Source organism: Hibiscus syriacus, unplaced genomic scaffold, assembly GCF_006381635.1.
Source record: "Hibiscus syriacus cultivar Baekdansim isolate YM2019G1 unplaced genomic scaffold, ASM638163v2 tig00005411_pilon, whole genome shotgun sequence".
NCBI classification, from domain to species: Eukaryota; Viridiplantae; Streptophyta; class Magnoliopsida; order Malvales; family Malvaceae; genus Hibiscus; species Hibiscus syriacus.
Window position 1 is genome coordinate 171,253 of NW_024062057.1, and position 14,724 is coordinate 185,976.

Sequence of the window (14,724 nt, forward strand, 5' to 3'; positions counted from 1 at the left end):
ACAGAAACTTGTTATAGTAATGAGTCAAGCTTACCATCCTGGGAGGACCACATCGCATGCTTTCTGGATTGTCAAGATTTTGGAATCAATGACTTTGGATTCGATTGCCTAAACGACAATGAATTCAACACGATGAACATGTTCACAAAACAGTAATCTGATCATGCCCCCACGGTTGAAGTTGTGAGCAAAAAACAATCAAAGTACCAAAAGATTTTATGTACGTAGTTGTTTTTAGGTCATCAGTGTTGATATTTAATGTTCTCCCTGCGTTAGTTTCAGAATATTGTTGGAAGGTCGAATGTAAACCTCGCTTCTTCAGAGGTTTCTTACCACTTCAAAAGTGATACCAACCCTCATATCCTCAAGATGTGATATTCCTTGGTGCCTTGCAAATATTGTAATCTTTTCATCTGTTCTACTAATCATCATTCAAAATTTAAAAAAAAAAAAAAATTGAAAAGGAAGAGAGATAATATACGGACAAAATGGGCATGATGAAAGTATTAGTGGGTGTTTGTGAACGTGAAACTTTTTGTACACATTATTTATTAAGGATTTGTCTGTGGAATTAATAATAGGAATGAAATGGAGATGGAATAGATTATACTTAAGAAGTGACTATAATACTATTTTATTTTATCTATGAATAAAATAAATAATAATTTATTAAAAGTATATAGATTAAAAAGAGTATAAAATATATAAAATTTTATGTATTTAATAAAGTGATCTATATCTTAAAATCTAATGTATCTCAATAACATGATGTTTTACCAAAAATTTGAAGTACATCCCTACCAAACTCAAGTTTGTATTAGAGATCAGAAAAAGAATATTATATCTCTTCGATAATTATCTTTCTCATGATTTTAAATATTAAGGTCAGTCTTATATTTATAGAATCAAATACTACGTTATCAACAAATCTCATTTTATAAAAGTTTTTGTCTAAATAAGTTTAATCACCAATTAATTTCCAACCACTAGAATACACCAAAATCTAACTTCATCACCAATTAGAATTTGAGTCAATAATACACGTTGAAGATCGTTAGATTAATTGAAAATTATTCTCATACAATTTAAAACTCATTGTAGTAAAACATCTCTTTCATGTCTCTTATCTTGCTAACAAAATTCATAATAATCTACTCAAAACTAAATAACAACTCATGATCATATCAACATGAGTCTTTAAACATAGTTACAAGAGTAAAAATTTTCAAATAAATAAATTCTCTTATCTCAAATAAATTATGAAAGTAGTATACATAAGTAGAAGTCGATCACGGGACTAAGGAAACCTAATAAATATGCTTGTTTTAGTCCTTCAGTTTTAACTGCAAAAGTAAAACTTGGGGGTTTAGAGATAATATAAATAAATAAAGAGAAGTAAAAATAAAGTGAATCGAAGATGATTAAAATAAAAAAAAAATCAATGGGATTGACTTAGCCTTAGGCTTTGCTTAGTCTCAATTTTGATCGATCATCGAAATAGAATTTTAATGTAAGCCGATTATAATCAACAAGGCCCAACCCTTATAACTAACTCTTCTCTCTAGTTAAGAGAAACTTTCAAGTTTATCTTCGAAATCCAATCCTTGTTGGTCTAACCACGTCTATCGTCGTTAGATCCAAAACATTTTTAAGTTTTAGAAAAGTCTAACTCGAATTAAAACATCTCATCGAGAATCAAACTCGATCTTGATTCCCATTAACATACCGTCGCTAAATTTATTTATAGGAAGTCAAATTACGACCAACCGATCTAACTTCCAAACTTCAAGTAAAAATAATTTTCAAATCAACGTGTACCTTTTGAGTTTAAGATGTAGTAACTTTTAAGGGAATGATTGATTGTCACTCTCAATTTCCAGAGAATCAAAGAACACCATCTGAAGGTATGAAAACCAAGACTCAGTTCTCAAAATTAGAATTGAGCTTCGCAAAATCTTTGGTTAAGTGAAAGTTTATCTAAGCATGGATTGAATTATGCTTAACATTATGAAAAGAAAGTAATAAAAGAAAAATAAATAGAATGAAGAAAATAAAATATTTATAAAGTAACCAAAGAATCTCAATATCAGTTCAAAGTTTGAACCTAAAGGGTATTTATAACCCAAGAATTCTAAGAAAATAGAACTACTAAAAGATAAAGATAAAAATAAAAAAACTCAAAATAAAAATCCTAAATTTAAAACAAATGTTTATCACAAAAGATGAAGATAAAATATTTAAGTCTTGTGGTTGAATTATGCTTTATCTTTTGGATAATCTCGTCCCAAGTATTTATCTTCAAGATAATTACGAAATTAAATATTCAAGATAATAGAATATGTTGACTGGACCACCTTCTAGAAGCTACTTAATAAACCGACTAAGTTTTTCACATCATAAAATGTCATACACTAGGTCGTGCCTATGACCTAGCCACAATCCCATAAAAATTATAGATTATGCCTTTCATTGTTGATTTTGGTCGATTAAACCAAATGAAGTTCCTACATTAAAATAAGCTAAAATAAAAATAAATTAGTAACATACAATCCAAAACGATGAGTAAATAAAAATAAATGTATGCAATATTCAACACTCGTCACATAACTCTAACAACACTTGTTAGGAATTCGTAAAAAGATATAATTATCAAAATGAGATCAAGATAAAATGAATCACAAAAAAAAATTAATGTGATTTGATCATTTTTATCTCAATGGATGAGAGAAACAATAGTTCATTATAGAAGTATAAATTGAAAAGAGTATAAATATATTGAATTCTTTGTATCCATTAACCTGATATATATCTCAAAACTCAGTGTAACTTTAAAACCTCTTATATTAACAAAATTCTACTGTCCATCCCTACAAACTTCATCTTCGTAACAAAGATCACAAAAAAAATTATTTCTTTGCAATAATTTTATCTCTTATTAAATGTTAAGACATATTATATGTGTAACACCCAAATCCATTCCAACCTGAAGATTGATGGATTATGATGTCAAATGGGACCACCGGAGTGGCTAACCCAAAATATTTCTTTTTAAATCAACTGTAAACATTATAAAATAACCATTCAAAGTGATATAAAATAAAACATAGTAAATCTAAGTTTTACAATACTATGGAGCTCCCAAATCATCCAAAAATAATACACTGAGTTTAAATCAAAATAGAGTTAGGTTTGAATATAAAAAAAGGTCTACAATGATACATGACCTCAAATATAAATCAAGACGTATTTTAAGGATCTCTGTTGAGCTACAATATCTGGTACACTCCACCGACGATCTCCTAATAACCTGCACACAAAAACACATTTCAAACATTGAGCTTACGAGCTCAGTGCCACACTAATAACTGTATTATACTACACGCATTCACTAAATGAGCATGTTAGTGGCATAGGTATGAAGACGTAGAATGCTTATATAGGCATCATGGTGTGACTGAGGGTTCTGCATCTCGGAGCTCACACACCTTTAGTATTCCTAAAATACCCTTGGGTATATAGGGTGAGATCCAGAACTACATCAAAAATGTACACCCAACCAACTTACTCTATCGAGTCTTGGGGCATATGCATCCAACTAGTAACTGAAGTGTCTTGGCACTGACTGAGATATCTGAATCGTACGATCATTATCTGCTAAAGTAACTCGAGTTTCCTGACTGTGTCTCGAGCATCAAACAAGACTAGTTTTATGTCATTCTAGTTGTTATTGTTTCTAGATGTTCTCAGTTTATTACTGTTCTCACTTGTAGTCTTATTTCATGGCATTCTGATATTAATGAGTCCCTCAAAACTATCCCTTAAAACCTTTAGGTTTCTATGCAAAACTATTCTTGGGTACCGATACTAAGCCCCTCAGTATTGGTACTAACCTTTGGGTAGCGATACTAACCTCTAAGTATCGATACTAATGACTTATTGAAGACTAAGAGAAAAGGGCTAGTATTGATACTCTAGTTTGAGTATCGATACTTCTAGTCTATGTTATCAATACTTTCTTGAGTATCGGCACCAAATTTGGCTTCGATGTTTTAGAAAAAAAATACCTAAGTATCGATACCGCTATTGGGGGTATCAATACTCCCAAGAGTATCGATACCAAAATAGCTACTAGAATATGCTAAGTGAACTTGCTATCGATACCACCTTGCGAGTGTCGATACCTTACCTACAATATCGATATCATTATATGAGTATCGATACTTCTAGCCCAAAATCCTTTATTTTTAGCATCTGAAGAAAAATATCGGTATTTTTCTACTAGTACCGATACTCAGCCTAGAAATACCTTGTTTTGGTCACAAAATGCCTCTCCAACACTCTTATGAGTCCTACTAAGGTCCCCAAATGTTATTAAAGTGTTATATCTAATAATATGGGTTATAATAAGTCCATAAACATGTTGAAAAACACAAAACACTGAAATATACCATGAACATGCTTCATGACTCATGCAAGCTAAAAAGCTCGCCTAGTGATCTATATTGCAATAAAGTTGAGTTATAAGTGAGTTACCTTGAGTTCTAAGTTGCTAGGAGTTACTTCAATTTAATCAAGGGTGATCTTTTCATTTCTTTTGTACTTGGAGCTTTCTCCAACTTCTCTCACTATGCAAGAAATCAAACACAATGGTTACTAATGTTGTTAGGAAACTTAGAAAGGGTTTAAAATAGTTTTTGAGGCTTGAAACTCTAAAAAAATAAGCTGTGGTATTTTAGGTTTCATAAAACCCCACTAAAACCCACTTATGACAACCATGGCCAAAACTTGATATTAAGGGCTTGAATTAAAGCTCTAGTTATGGAGTTTCTGATTCTTACATTCTTTAGTCCGTTCAAGGCTTACAACATTACCAAGTTTGCACATTTGGTACTTTGTATAGAAGTGAGAATAAATTATGAAGAAAGGAGAAGAAGAAACAAATAATAGTTGAGAAAAAAGAGAAATGATGGATGTGAGATCACCCAATTTAATGTGTTTTCAGCCTTTGCTTTAAAATTTGGTTTAATTGATCTCTTAGTCCTACAATTTTTAATCACAAATTTAAAATACCCCTTTTAGATCATATAGGCTCAAACCTAGCTCAATTCCATTCAAACTTGGGTCAGGCTTCCATAAGCTAAATGATTTATTTTAAGGCCCAATCTGGTTAACCCAAAACTCCTAACCCGGGATTCGAGAAGTTACAACTATCCCCTTCTAATTAAAATTTCATCCTCAAAATTTACCTAGATAGATGAGGTGAGGATACTAAAGCTGCATATCCTCATTGGTTTCCCAGATCGCTTCCTCAACGCCATTGTTTCTCCACAATACCTTAACTAAAAGGATCATTTTGTTCTTTAACTCTTTTACATCTCTTGCTAGGATTCTGGTTGGCTCCTCCTTATAGGTCATGTTTGGGCTCACCTCAATCTGCTCTAAGGGTATGACGTGGGAATGATTGAAACAATATCTCCTGAGCATGAATACGTGGAATACATTGTGGATGCACTCTAACTTTGGTGGTAAGGGTAACTGGTAAGCCACTGGTTCAACTCTTTCTAGTATCTCATAAGGTCCTATGAAGCGCATGTCAAGTTTCTTTTATGACCAAAAAGAAACATTTTCTTGCATGGAAAAACCTTGAAGAACACCTTGTCTCCCACTACAAACTCAATATCCTTATGCTTCAGATCTACGTAAGATCTTTACCTATTTGAGGCTTCTCTCAACCAACCTTGAATCAACCAAAACTTTTCCATGATTTCTCTTATTAAGTTTATACCTACTATCTTACCCTTACTGAGATGTGTCCAACATAGTAGAGTTCTACACTTGCGCCCATACAAAGCACTATACTAAGCCATCTGAATATTTGACTGAAAATTGTTATTGTACGCAAACTCCACTAATAACATGTAGTCCTCCCAACTATTCTTAATATCTATGATGGTGCACCTAAGTATGTCCTCTAAGATTTGGATGACACATTCTGATAGGTCATCTGTATGAGGGTGGAAAGTTGTACTGAAATTTAGTTTAGTGCCTAGGGATTCATGAAGGGCTTTTCAAAATTGGGTAGTGAATCGAGGATCTCTGTTGGATATGATGGAAATTGATACCTCATGTATCCTTACTTTCTCATGAATGTACAAATGAATTATTCTCTATAGAATATAATCCATTCGAACTAGGAGAAAATAGGCTGATTTGGTTAGATGGTCTACTATGACCCAAACTGCATCATGTCTCTGTCTAGTTATGGGTAACCCAGTCACAAAGTTCATGGTTACTCTGTCCTATTTTCACCAAGGAATCTAAATGGGCTAAAGTAATCCTAAAAGAACCTGGTTGTCTGCCTTAATCTTCTTACACACTAAGCATATAGCGACAAACTCGAATATTTCGCTTTTCATGCCTGACCGCTAGTACAACTGTCAAAGCTCTTGGTACATTTTATTACTGCATGGATAAACTAACAGTGGACTAAAATACATCTCATGAAGGACCTTACTACACAACTGAGCATTTATGGGTACGAATAACTGACCCCTAAAATACAAAATATTCCCATTATGCAACTCAAAACACAGTGCCTTGCTTTGGTAAACCTGCTCAACCCGAGCTTTTATCCGCACATCTGATCTTCGTAGTCTCTTAGTCTTCCTTACTAACTCAGCTCAACTCGTAACTCATATAACAACACACCATCACTAGTTAAGCTCAACCGTTCTAAGAGATCTCGTAACTCTATCATCGATTTCCTTCTCAAGACGTATGCCACAACATTTTCTTTACTCGGATGATAATCTATTCAAAATCGTAGTCCTTAAGTAACTTGACCCATCTACGTTGTCTAAAGTTCAACTCCTTCTAAGTGAACATATACTTGAGACTCTTGTGATTGGTGAAGATGTGGCATTTCTCGCCAAACAAGTAGTGTCACTAAATCTTGATGGCAAACACCACCACTGTTAACTCTAGATCGTGAATGGGGTAATCGTGCTCATGAGGTTTAAGTTTGTGAGACATGTAAGCTACAACATTGTCTTCCTACATTTAGATGCATCCAATACCATTCAACGAAGCATCACTAAAAATTGTAAAGTTCTTACCCGACTTCGATTGAGTTAATACTAAGGACTGAGTTAAGATAGTCTTCAATTACTTGAAGCTATTCTATCGCTTTTCATCCCACACAAAGAGGACTCCCTTCTGAAGCGATTTGGTCAATGGGGCAGCTATAATCGAGAAGCCCTAAACAAATCGATGATAGTACCCAGCTAGACCTAAGAAATTGCGTACCTCTACCACATTCTTAGGTGGCTCTCAATCAACTATGGCCTGAATCTTTTGAGGGTCAACTTGGATATCGTTTGTCGATATGGCATGACCTAGAAATGAAACCTTTGGTAACCAAAACTTATACTACCCAAACTTAGCATAAAACTATTCATCTTGGAGTGTTTGTAAGACGATGCAAAGGTGTTTATCATGCTCCTCTTCTAATCAGGAGTACACAAGGATCTCATCTATCAGCATAACTACAAAATGATCTAGGTAGGGGTAAAAGACTTGGTTCATCAAGTCTATGAATATCGTTGGGGCGTTGGTGAGTCCAAACGGCATTAAAAATAACTCATAATGATTGTATGTTATCTTGAAAGTTATCTTTTCCATATCAACATCCTTTACTTGCAACTGATAATAACATGATTGCAAGTCGATTTTAGAGAACACATATGCTCCCCTAAACTGGTTGAAGAGATCATCTATCCTTGAAAGTGGGTAACGATTATTGATGGTTAACTTTGTTCAACTATTTGTAGTTGATACACAACCTCATCATCTAATACTTATTCTTAACAAATAAGACCGACGCTCCCCATGACAAGATGCTCAGTTGAATGAATCCTTTCTCTAGGAACCCATGAATCTGGGCCTTTAACTTCTTTAGTTCTATTAGTGTCATGCGTTAGGGAGTAATGGACACCAAAGCTGAACTCGATATTACCTCGATGTCACACTCTAGTTCACAGTCCGGCGGTAAACCTGGTAATTCTTCTGGGAACATATCAAGGAAATCATGTACTGTTCGGATTTCTTCGAGTGTTAGAACTGAAATTCAGGTGTCGACTACAAGAGCCAAGAAGGCTTCACATCTATAGTCAATCATCCATTGAGTTTTTATAGCTGGTACGATCCTCAACTAGCCTGACTTATCACCAATCATCACTAACCTTGTATTATCCTCCACCCAGAGCTTAAGTTGTCTGGCTTTATATTTCAAACTTGGGTTATGCTTGGTTAACCAAACTATACCCAAGATAATGTCAAACTCTCTAAAGGGTAACTTCATCAAGTGTGCTTGGAAGGTCTGACCTTAAATTTATACAGAGCCTCATTAATGAGTCTTGTCTACAAAGACATCTAGACCTAGAGGGCTCAATACTTGAAATCCTACCTTTAAGTCTTCGGTTGAGATTTATATCTCTTGAACTAGATAAGAGCAGATGTAAGAGTATGTGGAACCATGATCAATCAATGCAGTATCTGGAATGGAAAATACTGTGAAAGTGTCTGATATCACGTTTATTGCATCGCACTCCTCCCAAGCTCTCACTGCATACTATCCAGAGGCTACCTTTGACACTGACCACTAATCTGAATATCCCTCTACTCTGTTGTCTAGATGAAATACTACCATACCTTATCGGCCCTTGGTCCCTATACATCGACGGTGATAATCTTTTATTCACTATTGGAGTCAGTCATTGAGCCCCCAAAAAATCTCTAACAGAATAGTCTAATAAACTGTAACTAAAGCCTGTTGACACGTCCCTAGGTGCCTCCTTCCACACTGAACACATATAGGATAAGTGAAAACTCTTACTGATTCACTGACTTTCACTCTAAATACTAACGTCAGAGGTCTCCTCCTAGGCTTGAATCTACCCCCTCTATCTGAACTTTTTCCAACTCTTATCGACTGTACTATTGAGGTATTCACAAACCCTGAATATCTTGGGCCCTTTTAACTAGAGTCTATAATGACCTCTCTAGGTCGGTGGCTCTTATAATCTTCCCCACGGCCTCACTAGACTGTCTGGCCCTCATACCCAAGGCACTCTCGATTATTTTTGCCTAGAAGGATAAATCAATAAAGATCTTATGAGGGTCGACTACAAGGTACGACAAAATGTCATGGTATAGACCCTATTTGAATCTATGATAATAGTGCTTCTTTTTGAAAATCAACTCAGGCACGTACCTACTCATCCTGAGAAACTCTCACTCATACTCCATCACTGAGTAATCCCCTTGACTTAAATACAAGAACTACTCCCTTAGATCATCGGTGTGAGCCTCTGTAATGTATTTTTGTCTTAACTCAAATAGAAACTTCTCTCATGATGACCTCTATAGCTCTAATATTAGCCCTATCATCTTTCACCAATCAATGGTATCAACCTTGAGCAGGGTGATGACACACTCGAGATTACCCTCAAGGGTATAGTACAGTTGTCGAAGAGTACCAAGAGTCTCCCTGAGCTACTAGTCGACTAATATGTTGTCATCATATCGAGAATAATGAAATTATATGGTCTTATATCTATAGAGGCACTATACAAGGGACTTCTGATCCACTGTTTTGGTTTGAGATGACGGATTTGGCAAGGGAGGTGGTGCAGTTATGGTACTGTGTATAGTCCTGACTATCTAAATAAACACTGAGGTAAGGTTCCTAAAGAAAATTACCTCATTGACCCTTACAATTACTAGTACATCATGTTGGTCCATGTCTAGGACAAACTCATTATCAGTGTCCATGTCTATGTCCTCGTCATATACTTTTCTCTTCTCATCCATCTTTTCTCCTCAAGCTTCCATTCAAGTCATCAATCTCAAAGTTTGGTCATTAAAGCTATAGATGAGGGTTTTGTGAGGGTTTACGAAAATAAGGATTTATGTCTCATTTTTCGTAGATTTAGGTTTAGAAAAGTTTTCGTAACCTTTTTTTAGTCTCATAAACAAGTTAGTAACTCAATTTACTATTTATATTAGTGAGAGAAGTTGAGGAAGGTTCCAAAGCTAAAGGAAAAGAGAAGTTAACTCTTGGGTAATTGATGACATCCTTTTCAACTTGAAATCTAAATGTAACACATTTATAACCTTCCTATACCATTTTTGGTTCATTAAGTGTACTTGTATAATTTGTATTAGTTTATGAAACATGGGAATATATTCATGATAAATGCTAGTATATGTTGTTTTTAAGTATGAAAAATGACCCTTTAAGTCCCCTAATATATCACATAAGACTTAAACACTATTTGATGTCCCTAAAAGGGAGAAAGAGTAGTATTATGTTGATTTTTTGTACCCAAAACATGGCATTTATGGGCCATGATATTGGTACTCCATGAAAAATATCGCTATCGTTCTTCAAGTAGTCAACACAATAGGGTGTTCTAGTTGTGAGTATCGATACTCATTCTAAGAGTATCGATATTGGCTTTAGGGTATCGATACTCAAAGGGTAGTATCAATAAAATTTTAGGATTTAGGATTCTAGTAGGCTATTTTGGTATCGATAATCAAGGGAGTATCGATATTGGGGTGAAGAAATCAATACCCTAGATAAGGGTATCAGTACTCAACTAGTTTTTCAAACATCAAAGCCAATTTTGGCATTGATACGCAGGGTAATATCGATACCCTTATATAGAAGTATCGATACTCTAAGGCCAATATCGATACCCTCGTCTTAAATTGGATAAGAATTATATTTCATTTTAAGCACTCTTGATTAAGGGATTTAAGGCCATTTAAACTCCATATATAAGATTTCAAGTGAGAACAACATAAATGACGATAATTACATCTAGAAATGATATAAATTAGGGAATCATAAAACTAGCCTTGTATGAGACTCGAGAAACAACTAGGACACCCGAGTTACTCTAGTAACTATGTAAACACTTACGTGGTAGAATATCCAGACAAGCCTCAACTAGTGCACAAGGCACTTCTTAACCGGGTGTAGATGCCCCAAGTACTCGCATAGAGTAGGTTGGTTGGGTGAACTCTTCCGATGTAAAAGTTTCATATTTTCACCCTAGGTAGGCTAGAGGGGTATGTGTCTGTGAGATATAGTGAAACCCTCATACCACACCATGAAGCCTACGTTTGTTTGTATGTGTAGTTTTGCATTCTTGTATGAAATTAATTATGTTAGCAAGTAAGAACTTGTAATGAATGCATAAAGTATAGTTTAGTTATTAGTGTTACATTAAGCTTGTGAGCTCAACAATTGAAATTTGTTTTTGTGCGCAGGTTTTTAGGAGGAGTATTCGAGGAGCTTATTGCGCAGTCTACATTCCAGACCAACATCATCTATTGAGTACGTCTTGAATATGTCTTAGAGAGGATGTATTGTATACGAACTTTTGTATTCAAGTCATAATTGTATTTTGAATACTGTTTTAAATTATTTTGGATGTATTTTAGGGGCTTCCTATTTGTAAAGTTCAATATTATTATTTATTTTATTATTATGATGAATGCTTTTAAATTTTTTATTTTCAAATGTTTTAAAAGAAAATTTTTGGGTTAACCACTTTAGTGGTTCCGTGTAGCGCACTAATCTTTTAGTCTTCGGGTAATAGTGGATTAGGACATTACATTTATTATTATCAGAACTTCAAGTTTAGCCATTCTTAGGACCCATGGGTTAGAGTCAGTAAGGGTCTATATGTGTATACATTCTCCTACAGTATTAATAGTACTGTGTGTATGGAAATGCAATAATAACTCGTCCCTCTTGTTTAAATTTCAGAGTTAGGCCATAGATAATAGTATAACCCCTAGCCATGAGGGTAGAGATAAAAGTCGTTCATCTTTAACGTTCGACACCTGTGATGAGTTTACCGGGAGATAATAGGGTCAATAAGGTAACATTCTTTAAAGATTTGATAGTAGCCCTCTGAAACATAGTTAGAGTTATCTCTAGGACACTCGTCGCTCCACATACCCAGTAAGCTTTATCTACTGTAGCACCATATGATTATTCAGTCGAGAGATATCGCTGATACAAGATGACTGAACTTTCTTGGTTTCAGGGATGTCGAACCTATTGTTGAATATCATTAGCTTAAAGGGACCCTCCACATGCTTATGTAGTTGCAGTTGACCCTCGAGGGTAATTTGGAGTGTGTCATGTCCTTACTGAAAGGAGACACCATAGACTGATGGGAGACTATTAAGATGGCCATGGAGCCTAAGCGATCGATGTAGGATTACTTCTTGTTTGAGTTTAAACAGAAGTAAATCGATACTTATACCAACGATATGAGAGACTAGTTTCTTCACCTGACCTAAAGAGACATATCAGTAATGAAATATGAGAGAGAGTTTCTCTGGTTGAGTTGGTATACACCAGAGTTGGTGGCATTTGAGTACCACCCCTTTAAGAGGTTTAAGTAGGGCCTCCACCTTAACATTCTCACCCACATTGTTGTTGACCCATCTAAGATCTTTGTCGAGCTGACCCGTCAGGCAAAAGTGATCAAAAAAGTGTTGGGATGAGATCTAGAGCTTTAACTGGTGTTTTAGGACAAAGTCTAAGAATAGAAGAGTCATCGAGACTCATTCAGGCACTGCTAAAGAGGGCTAGAGATTCTCAGGGTTCGTAGAGGACCCCAGCGAGCTAATTTAGGAGACCGAACTAGAGCTCAGACTATGAAGGTATATCAGTTCCCCATAGGGGACACTTGTCAACGTCAGTGGCAAGTACCGGTCGATCAGTTAGGACACCATACCCATCATATTAGACTTGCGGGAAGAGGTATCTTGAAGCGTGCTATTTTGAGAGTAGAGGGTGTTTTGGCTGTGGCTCGCTAGACCAATTTGTCTGAGATTTTCTAGATACACAAAGCGTGACTCTAGCATCAATTCATATGATAACTCAATCAGTTCAATGAGTCTAATGACCCTCGAGAAGTGGGATTTTTTTCTTTTGGACAATATAGTAGATGTACTGCTAGATTTATGATCAGATTAGAGCCTCGAGTAGCTTAAGAGGAGTGTGATCCAACTGATGTGATCTAAGGTACTTTTACTGCATTTTCCATTCTGGTTACAACATTAGTTGACCCAAGATTCACCCATTCATATATATATGTTATTTTTTAGCCAAAGAAAGAAACCTTCCAACCGATGACTTAGAGATATGAGTCATAGTGTCTAGTCTTTTAGGGTTAGATGTTCTGGTCGAGAAGACTCACCTTCGATGCCCAGTGGAGATTCAAGAACAAATTTTCTCAACCTATCTAATGGAGTTTCCATTTAGAGAGTTCGATAAAATCTTGGGCATGGATTGGTTTTCGGAGCTCAATGATAGCTTGACGTGTAAGGTTAGACAACTCAATCTCATGAAGGGTTATGGCACCAAAGTGGTGATGTTGGATGATAAATATGTGTGTTCAAGGATCGTTTCAGCAGTAAAAGCATAAAAAATGATAAATCAGGGGTTGTAAACCCTTTTTACTCATGTGATCGATGCCCAAATTTTCATCCCCATTATCAATGATATTCAGACCGTTCAAGACTTCCATAATGTGCTCCCAGAAGAATTATCAGGATTGTCGTCATACTGAGAGTTAGAATTTGGTATTGATGTGTTGCATGGTTCTACTCTAGTGTCTATTGCTCCCTACTGGATGGCATTGACAAAGCCCAAACAGTTGAAAGTCCAACTCCAGGAGTTGTTAGAGAAAGGTTTTATTTGACCAAGCATTTCTCATTGGGAAGATTCTATCTTTTTATGAAGAATAAGGATTGGTCGATAAGGTTGTGTATCGACTACCGTTAGCTAAATAAATTAACTATCAAGAACTGATACCCACTCCCTAGGATAGATTATTTCTTCGACTAGCTTAAGGGAATGTGTTTTTTTCTCTAAAATAGATTTAAGGTCAGGGTATTACCAGTTGAAGGTCAAATATATTAATATAACAAAGATCGTGTTTAGGACAAAGTGTATGAGTTCCTTCTGATGTTGTTTGGGCTCATCAATACCCGGATGACGTTCATGGACCTAATGAATAGAGTGTTCTACCCATACTTAAACCAGTTTGTGGTGGTCTTCATAGATGAATCCTTGTGTACTCGCGATTTGAGGAAGGGCATAACAAACATCTTTGTATAGTTATACAGACCCTCTAAGACTGTCAGTTATTCAAGTTTGGCAAGTGTGAGTTGTGGTTGTGTGAGGTCTCCTTTTTTGGTCATGTTGTGGAAGAATATGGTATTCGGGTTGACCCCTAGAAGATTCGGGTCATCATAGATTGGTAACCACTGAAGAATGTGACTGAACTACGTAGCTTTTTAGGTCTTTCCAACTAATATCGTTGATTTGTAAAGGGTTTCTCGGTGATAGTTACCCCAATGACTAAACTACTTCAAAATGGAGTTTTATTTATGTGGGACAAGAAATAACAAAAAAGTTTTGAGCAGTTAAATACCATCTTAACCCAAGCGACATAAAAGTTTCATTTATTTTATGACATTATGATATTATTGGGTTCCTGAAAACCATCCTTAAAAACTTAGGTTTCTTACCCAAAAATTTTCGTGCATACCAATACTAAGCCCCTCAGTATCAGTATTGACCTTTGGGTATCGATACTAACTTCTCGGTATTGAAACTACTAACTTACTGAA